A 15,889-nucleotide genomic window follows, 5' to 3' on the forward strand; every position below is an offset into this window, starting at 1 on the left:
GGTGTGAAATGGGGGGGGCTCGTAATACCGCCGGGGAGGGGGGGCGCGGATGTAAGTCTACGCTGGGCCCCAGGAAATCTGTCTGTTGCCCTGCCGCTACACGATCCTGTAGGAAGGGCTGGAACATTAACGAGGAACAAATAGGAGTGAACTCCCTTCTTGTCTTACTGATCTCTACTGAGACGTCCTGGAAGAGGAGAATTTTATTTCCTAAAACTAGCTTTTCTATAGGCTCTCAGCAGGCCACCTTAGCATGAAAGTCCAGCATCTTAATCAGTACCGACCTGGGTCTTGTAGTATTAGAGCAGTCGTCTCTTTCTGGGCCCAGCCTGTGTGCTCTCTCGATTTTTAGTGGGATGTGCTGGTCATCCATGTTTAGGAGTCTAGCGAGATCCTCTGAGGTGAAGCTGAGTAGATTCAGTGTTTTGACCTCTTCAAAGATTCCTACAATTTTTATGCTGTTTCTCCTTAACCTGTTCTCCAGGTCATAGATTGTGTTTTTCAATTTGGAGTTTTGTCTCGTTAGCTCTCAGCCCCCTCCTCACAGCCACCCTACTCCTCCGCAGAGCCACCCTACTCCTCTTCACAGGCACCCTACTCCTCCTAACAGCCCCCCTCCTCCTCCTTCTCTTCACAGCCCCCTCTTCTTCCTCACAGCCCCCGGCCTTCCTCCATCTCTAAGCCTCTCCATCTCTCAGCCCCACTCCTCCTCCTCCCAGCCCCCCCTTCTCACAGTCCCCACTCCTCCTCATTCACACAGCCCCTTCCACCTCCCAGCCCTCCCTTCATCTCTCAGCCCTCCCCCCCCTTGCTGAAAGTGCACTGCACAGCACTTACCTATGGAATGGAGCCCGTTCTGGCAGCAGACAATTCAGGGATGAAGGTCCAGCCGGCAGCGACGGGAGGAGAAGGATGGCAGCGGTGCGGCGGCAGAAGGCGAGGGATCGTCGCTGCGCAGGAGGACCATGTCAGCAGCGGCAGAGGGCAGTAGTGGGTGGACAATACCGCTAGGGCGGTCTCCATCACTGCCCTTTGCTGCCATGGTCTTCCCGCAGCCGCCATTCCCCACCTTCTGCCACCACCATGGTCCTCCTCCGTTGCCCATAAATACGGGACAATTATGCATCCCGACAGACCTTTCAGGGACAGTGTGACAATTCAGTACTAGATACAATTGGTGCACTGCTAGAGAGAGGGCAGGGCTCAAGAGCCAGATCCTGTTTCGGAATGGGATGTGAATTTGTAAGTGGTTTCTATAGAAACAAAAATGCTTGCTACATTAGAATACATTAAAAATGTCTTTAAAAATTGTTGCTACAAGTATTTTCTTATAGTACATGTAGCCAGGACTGGTTTCTGGCTACCAGTCTGCCCTCACTGGCAGTAAGCCCTGGTAAGAGCAGGCCTGCCAGTAATCATGGGTTTTCCCCACTCCCTGCAGTAACCTTGAGTGACAGGGGGAGGAGGTGGAACTAGGCCTGAGTATATCCAATCCTGGATCAGACCTGGTGCCCTCCTCCTGGTTGTACTTAAGGGTGATTGCCGCCCAAATTTAGGAGTGCCTCTCCCCACTTGAGAGAGACAGGTCACACAGCACAGTGCCTGAGCATTGGGCCTTCTCTGTTCCTCTTCCCCTCGGGGGAGAGTGAGTGTGGACCTTTCCTTTGCCTCTGCTAGAGGGGTTGGGAAGAGCAAGGACAGCTGCAGGGGCCCTTGAACCATAGTGGTTGTCCAGGGACCATCCTACAGCTGGGTAGCCTACTCAGACTGTGTTGGGCCACTGCCGTGCTTGTGAGTGCTAAGCCAATAAAACCATTCCTGTTTCATGTACCTCCTGCCTGGTGTGTGATCTTACTGGGAGGAGAGGGAGTATTTCTATCATAGGAGATCGCCTGCATACAGCTGGAGCCTACGGGAGATGGAGGCGCTGCACTCCTAGAGAACCATGTGGGGTATGTACCCGGTTCTGTGTCCCCACAACCATCGGCGGACGACTCAGCCCTCCTGCTTACCAACAGGTAGCATGCACCACACACACTGCAATGGCAAAATCTTCCATCATTTGGGGGAAACACCGTTACATACAGAACTGATTTATTTTTTTTAAACACATGTAGGTTATTGCTTGAACTGCAGCTTTAACCTGATTGAAAAGCGGTTAAATTATTTAAAAATCCCTTTCACCACATCAAACCACAGGAGCATGAAAAGAACCAAAAACTGTCATTTACTACAAATAGATGCTAGAATGCCCAAACAAAAAGGATCCCTGTGAGCCTAAATGCGGTTTTACACTGAGGAAATCGTTACAAGAGTTTGAAATGTCAACATTACAAAACAATGATAACAGTCTAGTGCATAGCAGTGACCACCTGCACCCAGAAGTAACAGGACCACACCGGTTAAACATTTGGACACATTATAGCAAGTAATAATGTTGCCTGTTCATTACCAGAAAGGCTTCTGTTGTTTTTTAATGTGTTGTGCAAGCCCCGTTATTAATAGGAGTTAGTAAGTACAATGTTTGTCTTTGACAAGGACAACCAGAGCTGTAAAGTTCAAACAGTTCACCCTTCCCTCCGGACTGAAGACTGGTGGCACAGTTTAGGCCAGATATTAATAAAGACATACAAATAAAGACATACAATACAGATATTGACGTTGGGAATGGTTGATGGTTGAATAAATGTTGGCTTTTTGCTTACTTGATCCAGTTACTGCCTTAACCAGTAATGGGGCATTGACATTAGTCATGGTGAAAGGCAGGTAATGAAAAGCTTGTGTACCTAGAAGGTGAGGCCACGGTATTTAGCAAGCGGCCGGCCCACCATTCTACTCCCGCATCTCACACGTGGACAGGGTTAAAACTTACCGGTCTCGCGGGCGAGGGGGCGCACGTAGTGCCAGTTAGTCAATGCGCGGCTCGTTTTTCAGTTGTTTCTCTTCCCTGAAATATGTACATTTTATGCATTGTTTATTTGTTTATATTATATGTAGTTTGTTATTTTGATGTAATGAAAAAATAGCAACAGAAAACACACACACATATATATATAGAAAAAATAACAAAAAACACATATATGTATACAGTATATATATATAGCAAATGGAAATATTACTGTGTGCTCATTTGCATGTCTTAGACAGGTCTGCAACCCCGCTTTTCACTATTATCACCCAGCACACAGCATTCCACTGCAGCAAGGGATTCTGGGAAATGACATGCAAATGAGCACACAGTGCCACCTTTTGCTTCAAAATCATTTAACAATGAAAGGCGGGGTTGCAGACCTGTCTAAAACATGCAAATGAGCATACAGTAATATTTCCATTTGCTATATGCTTTACTTTGGAGGGTTTTTGTTACTTTTTTACCCACCATAACTTTATTAAGTGAGTATATATATATATATATATATATATATATATATATATATATATATATATATATATATATATATATATATATATATTATTGATATATACTCTTTTTTTGTCTCAGCTGGCAGTGTAGATGGTTGGCGTGCGTAACCTTATACATTTTAGTATACATTTGGTGGTTGTAAAATGAATGGGAATCATTTCCATGGATAGGCTGTGGGCTCTGGACATTTGTTGCAGGCTAGCCTGGAATGAATCCTTACTTTTCTTTAATAAAGCTGAACATTGTTACATAGAAGATGAGTTTGAAAAATGACATGTCCATCAAGTTCAACCCATGTGAAATTTAAACGACAGATACTTTAGCCTATATTTGTATTTACAGTATTTCTTTAATAAAACTGTGGCCTTGTTTCACCAAATATATTTGTGTCCATGTTTTTTTTATGTTACGTAAGAGTTATACTGGGGTGGAGAGTGTGCAATTAGCATAGAAGGAGGGAGAAATGTGTCAAACCCCATATCAGTTCCCTGTGACCTTGGTCACTTGACTTTGTCACAGTGTGCCTTATCTAGCAGACATTAGATTGTAGGCACGTTGAGACTTCATGGTGTCAATCAATTCTCCTATGTAAATGATTATATTGTCTGTGACTATGTATAAAAATGCATAGATGAACTACTATGTGAGGATACTATAAACACTTTACGAGAATAATTCATTGGTATTATTATAATTGAGTCTTGTCGCGGGAGATGGAGACAAAGCAAATATAATTATTCTTAATAAATACAACTGTACAACAGATTTCGAAATCTCCAATGTCACTTCTTCAGTGGCCTTTGAAGAGAAGATGGTACAAGGGTCTAATATTGAGATACTCTGTGTAATTATACAGAGTCACAGGTTTATTTTCTTGAGGCAGTAAAAATGGTACTTGCTTCCGATTGAAAGTGAAGCGCTCTTTTGCTGACTGATAGATTATGTACCAAGATAATACAGTTGTTAGTTTTAATCTTTTTAAAGATCTAAACATTTAAATGCACTATTTATTTAGGATTGCCATTATGTGTAACGTATACTGTATTCAACCGAGAAATCTTGCAGATTGTATGTTATTGAGGACATCCGTACAGTGCTTAGTTCATGAACTATAATAGCGTAAACAAGTGACTGTGTTGGAACATTTCATACCTTATCTATTTCTTAGATCACTACAAGTACTGTAGTGTTGTAGGGCAAAGACATTGCTGTCTTGCAAACCTGCTTCTCCCTTTCTCTCTGACCTGTGATACGGGTTATCACACCGCAATCCTGCATTAAATGCCATTCAAGTCAATGGCAGCTACCCCAGGATTGCGGTGTGATAACCCGTATCAGAGGCTAGCAAATGTCAGCGTCTGTCTTTCTCTCCAGTGGTAGTGACATGTAAAAGGGGTTACATTTTGGTGACCGATACTTACACTTTATGTAAATCCAATTATACATGGAGGGACCTGAGCTGGACAGCACCTTTTAAAGATCAACTCACTCTTATTACAAACATATCTGCAAAATCACTTTTACAAGTTATTTCTTTGCATTTTACTAAATGAGTCCTCATAAAGGCAGGGTTTTCTCTCAGTCAAATGGACCATTTGTGTGTTTTTGTTTTTTTTTTAACTTATTCTGTTTTAAAAAAAAAATGTTATGGTAATTCAGAAATCCTTACCGCTATTTCACACAGTTTAAATGCTCATTTACTTATAATAGGCAGGAACAAGAGTGAGGCAGATGAAGGAGAGGAATATCACGAAGGCTGCTACTGTATCTTCAAAGTGTCCAGCAGAAAATATAGTCTATATTTGGTGTGAATCAGAAAGACTTTGTTACTGTTTACCTAATAGTAAAAAGTTTAACTACTATAGATATTTTATTTACATGTATTTAGAAAATATTTTGCCAGGAAACATACATTGACCTCTTGTTTTCAAGCATGTCCTGAGTACATTGAAGCAGGTAATGCATATAGCGCTGGGGAAAAAATAAATATATAGTGCAAAATAGTATTTCAAAGTGGAAAAAAAGGTGGAAAACAGAGGAAATCGATCTGTAAGACTCACAAACCGATTTCTTTAGATAAGTTCTTGGTTAATATGAATGGATTACGTTCCTGGATTTCCTCATAAAGGCTGCGCTTATAGTGCCGGCTACAGCTACGGATGACGTCTCCCGTCTCCGTAGCCCAAGCGAAAGTTGTAATTTGAGTTCGGGAGACGTCTCTTGCTACAAGGGGAGTGACAGAATGCAGAGGGGCAGGAAAAGAGCAAGGGGGAAGGCTGAAAAGGAGAGGAGTTGTAATTTCTGTTTGTATGCTAAATTTACTTAACTTTTATTTTAAATTACGGGAGAATTTACTATTTTTAAAGTTGTTCATAAAGTGTGTTTCACTTGACAGACACACAAACACACACACACATACAATCAGGGCCGCCAACAGAAATCATGGAGCCCAGGACAAATGAAAGGAGCAACCCCCTCCCCTCCTCCAACCCATAGCGCACCTACCACGGAAAAACAAATTTTAGCGCGCAACTTTTACTTAACCCCCGAATACATATAAAAATTCACCCCCCCAATACATATACAAATATAACCCAACCGCCCCCCCCCCCCCCCCCCACCACCACCACCACCCAATACAGTGGTGCTGCGGGGCGGTGGTGGGGCCTGGCGGCTGGTGGTGCTGCAGGGGGGGGCGGTGGCTGGCGGTGGGGGGGGGCAGTGGCAGGGGGCTGACTGTGCTACAGCGGGGGGGGCAGTGGCCAGGTGGCTGGCGGTGCTGCGGGGGGAGGGGGCAGTGGCTAGCGGTGGGGGGGGGCAGTGGCAGGGGGCTGACTGTGCTACAGCGGGGGGGGGGGGGGGGGCAGTGGCCAGGTGGCTGGCGGGACTGCGGGGAGCCCGGCGGCAGGTCACAGCAGTTGTCGCCGGCCTTGCCCCGCTGCAGGCACCTGTCTGTCCCACGCTGGCTGCTCACGCGTGCGCCGGGCCTCCCTCTCACTCCAGCGCGCCAAAAGCTTAGCCCAGCTGACTTCCGGCGCTGCCATCAGAGAGACCAGGCACCGGGTGCAGCTTTTTTTGTTTGTTTTTTTTAAATGAACTGGCCCGGCCGCGCAGGACACCAACACCGGCAGCCCCCCCCTGTTGGCGGCCCTGCACACAATCACACACACACACACACACACAACCACACAAACACTCACACACACACACTCACACACACAATCCCACACAGGGCCGCTAACAGGGGGGTCTGTCGGTGTTGGCGTCCCTGCACACAAATCACACACACAATCACACACACACAATCACACACACACAATCACACAAACACTCACACACACACACACTCACACACACAATCCCACACAGGGCCGCCAACAGGGGGGTCTGTCGGTGTTGGCGGCCCTGCACACAAATCACACACACAATCACACACACACAATCACACAAACACTCACACACACACACACTCACACACACAATCCCTCACAGGGCCGCCAACAGGGGGGTCTGTCGGTGTTGGCGGCCCTGCACACAAATCACACACACAATCACACACACACAATCACACAAACACTCACACACACACACAATCACACACACACAATCACACACACACAATCACACAAACACTCACACACACACACACTCACACACACAATCCCTCACAGGGCCGCCAACAGGGGGGTCTGTCGGTGTTGGCGTCCCTGCACACAAATCACACACACAATCACACACACACAATCACACAAACACTCACACACACACTCACACACACAATCCCTCACAGGGCCGCCAACAGGGGGGTCTGTCGGTGTTGGCGTCCCTGCACACAAATCACACACACAATCACACACACACAACCACACAACCACTCACACACACACACTCACACACACAATCCCACACAGGGCCGCTAACAGGGGGGTCTGTCGGTGTTGGCGTCCCTGCACACAAATCACACACACAATCACACACACACAACCACACAAACACTCACACACACACACACTCACACACACACACACTCACACACACAATCCCACACAGGGCCGCTAACAGGGGGGTCTGTCGGTGTTGGCGTCCCTGCACACAAATCACACACACAATCACACACACACAATCACACACACACAATCACACAAACACTCACACACACACACACTCACACACACAATCCCACACAGGGCCGCCAACAGGGGGGTCTGTCGGTGTTGGCGTCCCTGCACACAAATCACACACACAATCACACACACACAACCACACAAACACTCACACACACACACACTCACACACACACACTCACACACACAATCCCACACAGGGCCGCTAACAGGGGGGTCTGTCGGTGTTGGCGTCCCTGCACACAAATCACACACACAATCACACACACACAATCACACACACACAATCACACAAACACTCACACACACACACACTCACACACACAATCCCACACAGGGCCGCCAACAGGGGGGTCTGTCGGTGTTGGCGGCCCTGCACACAAATCACACACACAATCACACACACACAATCACACAAACACTCACACACACACACACTCACACACACAATCCCTCATAGGGCCGCCAACAGGGGGGTCTGTCGGTGTTGGCGGCCCTGCACACAAATCACACACACAATCACACACACACAATCACACAAACACTCACACACACACAATCACACACACACAATCACACACACACAATCACACAAACACTCACACACACACACACTCACACACACAATCCCTCACAGGGCCGCCAACAGGGGGGTCTGTCGGTGTTGGCGTCCCTGCACACAAATCACACACACAATCACACACACACAATCACACAAACACTCACACACACACACACACACTCACACACACAATCCCTCACAGGGCCGCCAACAGGGGGGTCTGTCGGTGTTGGCGTCCCTGGCCCCGTGGGACAGGGAGCCCGGCCGCGGCCAGTTAAAAATAAACAAATAAAACGCTGCACCCGGTGCCGGGTCTCTCAGCAGCACCGGAAGTCAGCTGGGCTAAGCTTCCGGCGCCGCGTGAGAGGGAGGCCCGGTGAGCACACAAGCAGCCATTGTGGGACTGACAGGTGCCTGCCGCGGGGCAGAGCTGGCAGCAACTTCTGTGAACTGCCGCCGGGCCCCCGCCACCTCCAGCCACCCGCTGTCCCGCCAGCCGCCGGGCCCCTGCCACCACCAGCCACCCGCTGTCCCGCCAGCCGCCGGGCCCCTGCCACCACCAGCCACCCGCTGTCCCGCCAGCCGCCGGGCCCCCGCCACCACCAGCCACCCGCTGTCCCGCCAGCCGCCGGGCCCCTGCCACCACCAGCCACCCGCTGTCCCGCCAGCCGCCGGGCCCCTGCCACCACCAGCCACCCGCTGTCCCGCCAGCCGCCGGGCCCCTGCCACCACCAGCCACCCGCTGTCCCGCCAGCCGCCGGGCCCCTGCCACCACCAGCCACCCGCTGTCCCGCCAGCCGCCGGGCCCCTGCCACCGCCACCCACCGGGGACCCAGCCTTAGACTGCTAATTAGACATCAACTAGCCTTTCATCATGATGTATGGACTGTGTACATATATATGTCTATCAGTGTGGTTTTGATTAAAAGTTCTCTCCCACTTACGTGCGACTTTATGTAGTCCTGTGTTATATAGGAATCTGTATTTCCACTGGTTCCATTGTGATATATTATATACCAAAGTACAATCTGTACTAAAGGGATTCATATAGGAGTGCACCCATCCAAAAGGATTTTATCTCTCTTTCGTCTTTTTATGTGTTGGCTCTGTTTAGCTTCATAGGAAGAGACTATCCTTGGGTAGCACCCTCTCAGTATAGAGCGAGAGACCACTATTTGCTGTTTCTATTAGGAATAATTTAATCAATGTCTTTGGAACAGTTTCTTGCATACAGTAACTGAGGGGGGATCTCATTGAGGTGTAAAATGTAACTGAGGGAAGATGTCTCATTGAGTTGTTAATCGATCTCTTTGACACACAGTCTGTTTCTCGCATACAGTAACTGGGGGGAGATATATCATTGAGGTGTAAATTATAATCACTGTTTGATTTTCACATGGCATCCTGCCATCTGTTCAGACAAAGGCATGTAAGGAACAGACATATATAAATATATATTCAATCATATACTGTATATACATATATATTTTCTAGGTCAGACAGTTTGCAATATCAAATCACAGTTTATGCTGAAATTACAAACTTCAATTCTTACAATTCCCCACCTAGAGGGCAAACGACGTATAAAGGAGAGAGCCTTCCCAATTACATTAATCTGTACGTATATCACCTAACTAGAACTTGATAACACGTACAAAACAACCTATTACTTGTTCTACACTTTATTATTTATCGCTAGGCTACCATGTAACCTTCATTTGCTTTAATTCAGATTTGAATTGTATTACAGTATAGTAAACTGGGACAGAATGATGTGATACCGATCAATCTAAAATTTGGGGTACTGTGAGGAATAATTTGGTGAAATCATAAAAGCACTCACAGTCACTTATATATTTTAGAAACCTTCAGCCACTTTGCAGAACTTTTACATCACCCACACAAGTAAGTCACGTCCGGCCTTCATTGCCTCTGAACTTCATCTCACTGCAGCTTGAGGCATTTGTGACTTCAACGCTTTATCCTCCCCCCTGACCCATGTCTGGATCGGGTATCAGGCTGCAGGTGGCCTCCATCACACCTACACCTCATGGCATTTTCTTTGTTGTGTATGTGTGTAATGAGGTTGCCAATAACCAGGACCCCTCATTCTTTGCTGTGGTGATTTAAACACTTGTAGTAGCACATTTCCATCCAAGTTCTCAAGGCGCACACTTCAAACTGATTCCTTTATTCAAGATCTGGGGTGTGTAACACAAACAAGAAATAGTAGTGGCTTCAGGAAATTAGAAGATACACTACACAGAAAGCATGCAGTGTTATTTTAGCTCAATCATCAATGGTATACATTCTCATCCGTCTCATTATTCCCATATCACTTCCAAATCTGAGCTTTTGAAATGAAATAAAACACAAAAACAAATGTACATTACTACGCATTTGCAATGACAGTTATCTTTAATATGCTTCTATTTCCATTATTCTGACTTTCACACTACACATCTAACCATTCCTCAGACTATGCTAACCCATCCCTCTGACTCCTCATAGACATGAGATTAGGAAACACTAGATTACATGAACAAAAGGATTGAGATTCACAAATTAAATGTGAAGAGAAACAGTCATACAATTTACATACTAAGAAATGCATTGTTCAGCTCTAACAGCTCATACACAATGGCTCCAGAAATATTTACATACTGTACTGTATATCTCACTACTTCTGTAGCTACACAATTTGTTGGTTGTCACAGTGAGGTGATTATAATTATTATTATTATTATTATTATTTTGTAACACCCCCCCCCCCCCCTCCTGGCGAAAGCAAAAACCTAATTGACATAAAAAACGTATTTGGTCAAAATCATAACAAAAAAATAATCATTTATTTTGTCATTAAAAGTCACTTTAAAAAAAAACAGCCTTTAAATCACAGTGGATCCTGTAATCACACTGGGTTAGTGACCCCTTAGAAAAATACATACAGATTGAATGCTGCCGTCACGCCCAAGACCCATGTCTGGTTTACTTTTCAGGTCTACGATAGCAGCATGCAATCCATGTAAACATGAAATAAACATTTGTTGCCTTTTCAAAATAAAATGAAAAAAATAATAATCTTATTGAATCTCTGAGTCTTATATGATAGTGGTGCCAGTTACTGCAGACTTTGATTAACAACAGTAGTAACTACACCTATAATATAATATCTGAGTCTCAAAACAGGCAACATAATTCTGGACTCAACCTACATTAATTGCAAGTTAACAGTACAGGCATTTTGAAATAATAAAAAAAATATATATAATTTTTTTTTTCAGAATGTCTAAGTGTTCCCTTTACCCGTCTCGTTCACTTTTGATTTTGTTATACGCTTCTTCTATCGTGTCTCTCTGACTCTTAAATTCCTGATAGGGATTCCAAGGCTTAGGCCGCGATTATAGTTGCCGTGACAGCACGTCCGTGTGCACGCGCATCACGAACAACACGACTCAATCCCGAGGCCGCCCATAGTGTGCGCACGATGAGGCGCGACGGCCGCGTGACGTCCGCGTCACGTGAAGCCGTTCAGCCAATGATGGTGAACCGCTCACGTGACATCACGGCCACGCCTCCCCATCACCCAAAGTCAGAGTTCACATTCGCGTGTGCGACAGGCGTGCGGCACGTGCACGTGCTCCATCGCACGCGCGCGGCGAGTATAATCTCAGCCTTAGGCCTGGGAGATAGTGGTTGTATCCGGGCAGAGGCCGTGGGCGTGTCGGGGGCGGGTCTGGGGGCGGGCCAGTGACGTCACGGAGCTGGTTCGCCCTCATTGGGCGAACCGCTCACGTGACCGGCCCTGCGCTCTGGCAAGCGCCAAATCTGAAGACTCGGTGAGACACACGCTCCCGCAAGCTTGCGGAAGCGTGCGCGAGCCCCTGCTAAAGCCGCTCTCATTGCGGCTGCAGGGGCTCAGTGCCGAGCAGCAGCGCGCCTCAGCACGGGTCAGCGCATAAGCGCTGACCATGCCCGAGGCCTTCGAGTGATGTCTCTGGATTGTAACTCACTTCCCTCTGTGCCCCACATTCTTGAACCTTGTTCCCGAGCATGTTTTAAAAGACAATACCTTGCAATGTGTCCCCCCCTGGCAACATGAGAAACATTTAACCTGTTCATCTTTCCTTACATTATTAGAAGGCTGGTGGTGGCCATAGTGTGTTAGAGGCAGAGATTACTGCACAGCAAACACTTTCCCTTTTGCTAATGCTTCCTTGTTCCTTTTACATGGATTCTGCCCTCTTTAGACACAGAAAAACCCTTACAAAATTATCATTTTGAGAACAAGACAGAAGGAGCCCCTATATACTAGCACTCATCTAATCTGGAGTGATGTTACAGTATTAAGACATAACCTTTAATGGTAAAAATATAATACAATTATGGATATGTCTACCCATCATTTTATTACATTTTTACCATTAAAAGTTATGTCTTGTTCTCAATATATAAATCTGTCCCTAGCACCTCTACCACACATAGACTGTAGTACGAGTTATCCCCCCCCATTCTTTCTCCCCCCCCCTCCTGTTTTGACAAAATTATAATTTTACCATATACCAGGACTGCACCAGGACATTTTGGGGCTTTCACGGCGGGTGATGCAGCGACAGGGTCCGGCGGCTGGGTGCGGCAATCTCCGTCACTGTTTCCCCTGCTGGTCCTGAAAAAAATGGCCGCGCAGCGTCAAATGACGCAGCATTGCCATGTCAACAGGACGCCAAGTGACATCACACGACGACATGGCAACGCGGCGTCATTTGAAGCCGCGCAGACATTTTTTTCAGGACCTGCAGGGGAAATAGTAGAATTTTGAGGGGAGAAGATGGAGATCGCCGCACCCCGCCATCGCGCCACACCGCCGGACCCCGCCGCCGATAAGAGTTGTGAGATGAGGGGGGGGGGGGAAAGAGTTGTGAGGGGGGAGGGAGGTCAGAGTCGTGAGGGGTAATTTTTATTAAAGTGCGGCCAGAATCTGCTTTTCTTGGAGCAGTTTGGCCTGTTTCACTTTATAAGTTGTGCAGGGCTGGTGCAAAGTTTTAAAAGTGAGGAGGAGAATTGAGTGTGTGATACGGGATTTGATAGGAACCCAGGAGAGGAATTTCAGGAGGGGAGACGCTGAGACAGATCTAAGAAAGAGTTGAGTGATTCTGGCAGCAGCGTTTAGGATAGATTGTAGGGGAGACAGGTGAGAGGCAGGAAGGCCGGACAGCAGGAGGTTACAGTAGTCAAGACGGGAGAGAATGAGGGTCTGTGTCAGAGTTTTTGCAGTCGAGCAACAGAGTAAAGGGCGTTTCTTTGTGATATTAAGTCGGCGGAGGCCATCCAGGATGATATAGCAGAGAGACATTCAGAAACTTTAGTCTGTACAGCAGGTGTAAGGTCAGGGGTAGATAAGTAAATTTGTGTGTCATCAGCACAGAGGTGATATTTGAACCCAAGAGAGGTGATTAGGTCACCTAGAGAGAGTGTGTAAAGAGAAAAGAGAAGGGGTCCCAGGATATAGCCATGGGGTACCCCCACAGAGAGATCGATAGAGGAGGAGGAAGTGTTAGCAAAAGAGACACTGAAACGTACGATGGGAGAGGTAAGAGGAGATCCAGGATAGAGCTTTTTTACGAATGCCAAGAGTATGGAGAATGTGAAGGAGAAGAGGGTGGTCCACAGTATCAAATGCTGCATGCAGAGAGTTCGAGTAATATGAGCAGAGTGTAATGACCTCTGTCTTTGGCAGCATAGAGGTAATTAGTTATGTAACGGGTTTCCCCCCCCCACCCCCCAATCTCACATTGGCCCGGGTAGTCTAACCAGTCCCCATTACGTGTTCGTGTCTGGTGGTGCACCTGTAGGCAACAGGGCTCCTGAGTCTCCCGCTTGATGGTATTAGGGGATGTCATCCAGACAGGCAGCTGAGGTAGTATGTGCGAGTCCTACCTATATCCAGTGCAGCGCCTCCACCTCATCAGGATCTGTGCTTCCGCAGGGAGATGGTCCTGGTGAGGAACTCCTTCTTGGTGGTGCCATCCACTGCTGAGTAACTTCACACTCACACAGTGGAGGTATATTCGAACAGGGCATCTTTATTGGCATGGTGATGTGGGCCAGCTGCCCCTCACAGATAACATCTCAGCCACTCATCTCTTTGTAGCACTCCCTTTGGAAGGTCCCTTCTCTAATAGAGCTACTTTCCACCTATCCTCTCAGAGAGATTCCCCAGCTTCTCTGTCTGCTGTAAGCTCCTCTCTCTACTTCTGCATCTCTCTCTTGAGCTGCTCTGTCTCTGTCAGCTCCTCTAACTCTGCTGCGTATGCTCACTGACTCACAGCTAGCATGAGACACTGCAACACTGTTGCAGACCTTCACGTGCCTCTCACTGAACAGAGGCAGCACAACAACAGGAAACTGAACTCCTAACTTTAGGCAGTGCTGTGTCTTATATCACCCCCCAGAGAACAAACATGCTCTGTACCACTAAGTGGGAACACACTGCATGCTGTCACTTCCTTTGGGGACATATGACACCTCACCAGGGTGTGAGGGCAAACCTCATGATTGTTTCTGGCAATCCTGCATACTTACCAGGTTTACTGCCAGCATGAGAAAGAGATATGTACACCAATCTTAGACATGGCTACAGTTATTTTACTGAGGGCTGTTTCAGTGGAGTGAGCAGTGCGGAAGCCAGATTGTAGAGGGTCTAGGAGAGAGTAGGTGTTGAGAAAATGGAGCAAGCGAGAGAATACAAGACGTTCAAGGAGTTTAGAGGCAAAAGGCAGGAGGGAGACAGGTCGATAGTTAAAAACAGGTAGAATCAAACTTGCTGTTTTTGAGTAATGGTATAACTTTTGCATGTTTGAATGAAGAGGGAAAGGTACCAGAGTAGAGGGAGGAGTTAAAAATGTGTGTGAGCGTATGGATTATAGTAGGATCAAGAGGTTTTAGGAGATGGGAGGGAATGGGATCAAGAGGGCAGGTGTTAGAGAGAGAAGAGGAGATCAGCAACGACACATCCTCCTCTGTGACAGCGGATAAAGAGTCAAAGAATGCAGGAGGAGAGTTAAGAAGAGGTGTAGGATGGGAGGAAGATACAGAGGGGATGGCCTGACATATGGATTCCACCTTTCTTTGAAATAGTCAGCAAAGTCCTGAGGTGAGATGGCGGAAGAAGAACAGGCAGCAGACGGTGGTCTGAGTAGGGAGTCAAAGACAGAGAAGAGTCGGCGTGGTTTCGACTTGTATGTGTTGATTAGTGAAGAAAAGTAGGTTTGTTTAGCTTGAGAGGGGGCAGAGTTGAAACAGGAAGTCTGCGAGAGTGTGAGATTTCCTCCAGAGGCATTCAGAGGAATGAGTGCAGGAATGCAGCATGCGCGTGTGAAAATTTAGCCAGGGTCTGGGGTTCAAAGAGCGAGAATGGCAGAGAGAAAGCGGGGCATGTAGATCAAGAGAGGAGGATAGGGCAGAGTTGTATTTCCTGACCAGGTTGTCAGGGTCTGGAGCAGAGCGAGAGGAGAGGGAGGCGCGTAAAGTGGACTCAAAAGCTGGTAGGTTAATAGAGCACAGGTCTCTGCAGAGATGAGGGTTAGATGGAGGTGGAGAAGGGGAGAAGTGAGAGAGAGAAAATGAGATGAGGTAATGGTCAGAGAGAGGAAAAGGGGAAATGGAGAAATTGGAGAGAGAAAAGTTTTTTGTGAAAACCAGGTCTAGGTAGTGGCCATCCTTGTGGGTGCTGGCTGCAGTCCACTGTTGAAGGCCAAAAGAAGAGGTTAGAGAGAGAAA

General features: G+C 47.1%; 1 protein-coding gene across 2 annotated transcripts in view; it reads right to left on the reverse strand.

Moving 5' to 3' along the window:
* LOC142492980 (barrier-to-autointegration factor-like protein) overlaps nt 1-14,420 on the reverse strand; it is a 34,300-nt gene extending 19,880 nt beyond the window's left edge. The window contains exons 1-2 of one of the 2 annotated variants that reach the window (XM_075596306.1): nt 14,048-14,420; nt 2,873-2,947 (exon numbers count right to left, since the gene is read on the reverse strand). The gene's annotated coding sequence lies outside the window, so the exon portion shown is untranslated. The remainder of the gene's footprint in view (nt 1-2,872; nt 2,948-14,047) is intronic. The other variant, XM_075596307.1, reaches the window with a different exon arrangement.
* Between the last annotated feature and the right edge of the window lie 1,469 nt (nt 14,421-15,889).

Source organism: Ascaphus truei, chromosome 4 (assembly GCF_040206685.1).
Source record: "Ascaphus truei isolate aAscTru1 chromosome 4, aAscTru1.hap1, whole genome shotgun sequence".
In the NCBI taxonomy this organism is placed as follows: Eukaryota; Metazoa; Chordata; class Amphibia; order Anura; family Ascaphidae; genus Ascaphus; species Ascaphus truei.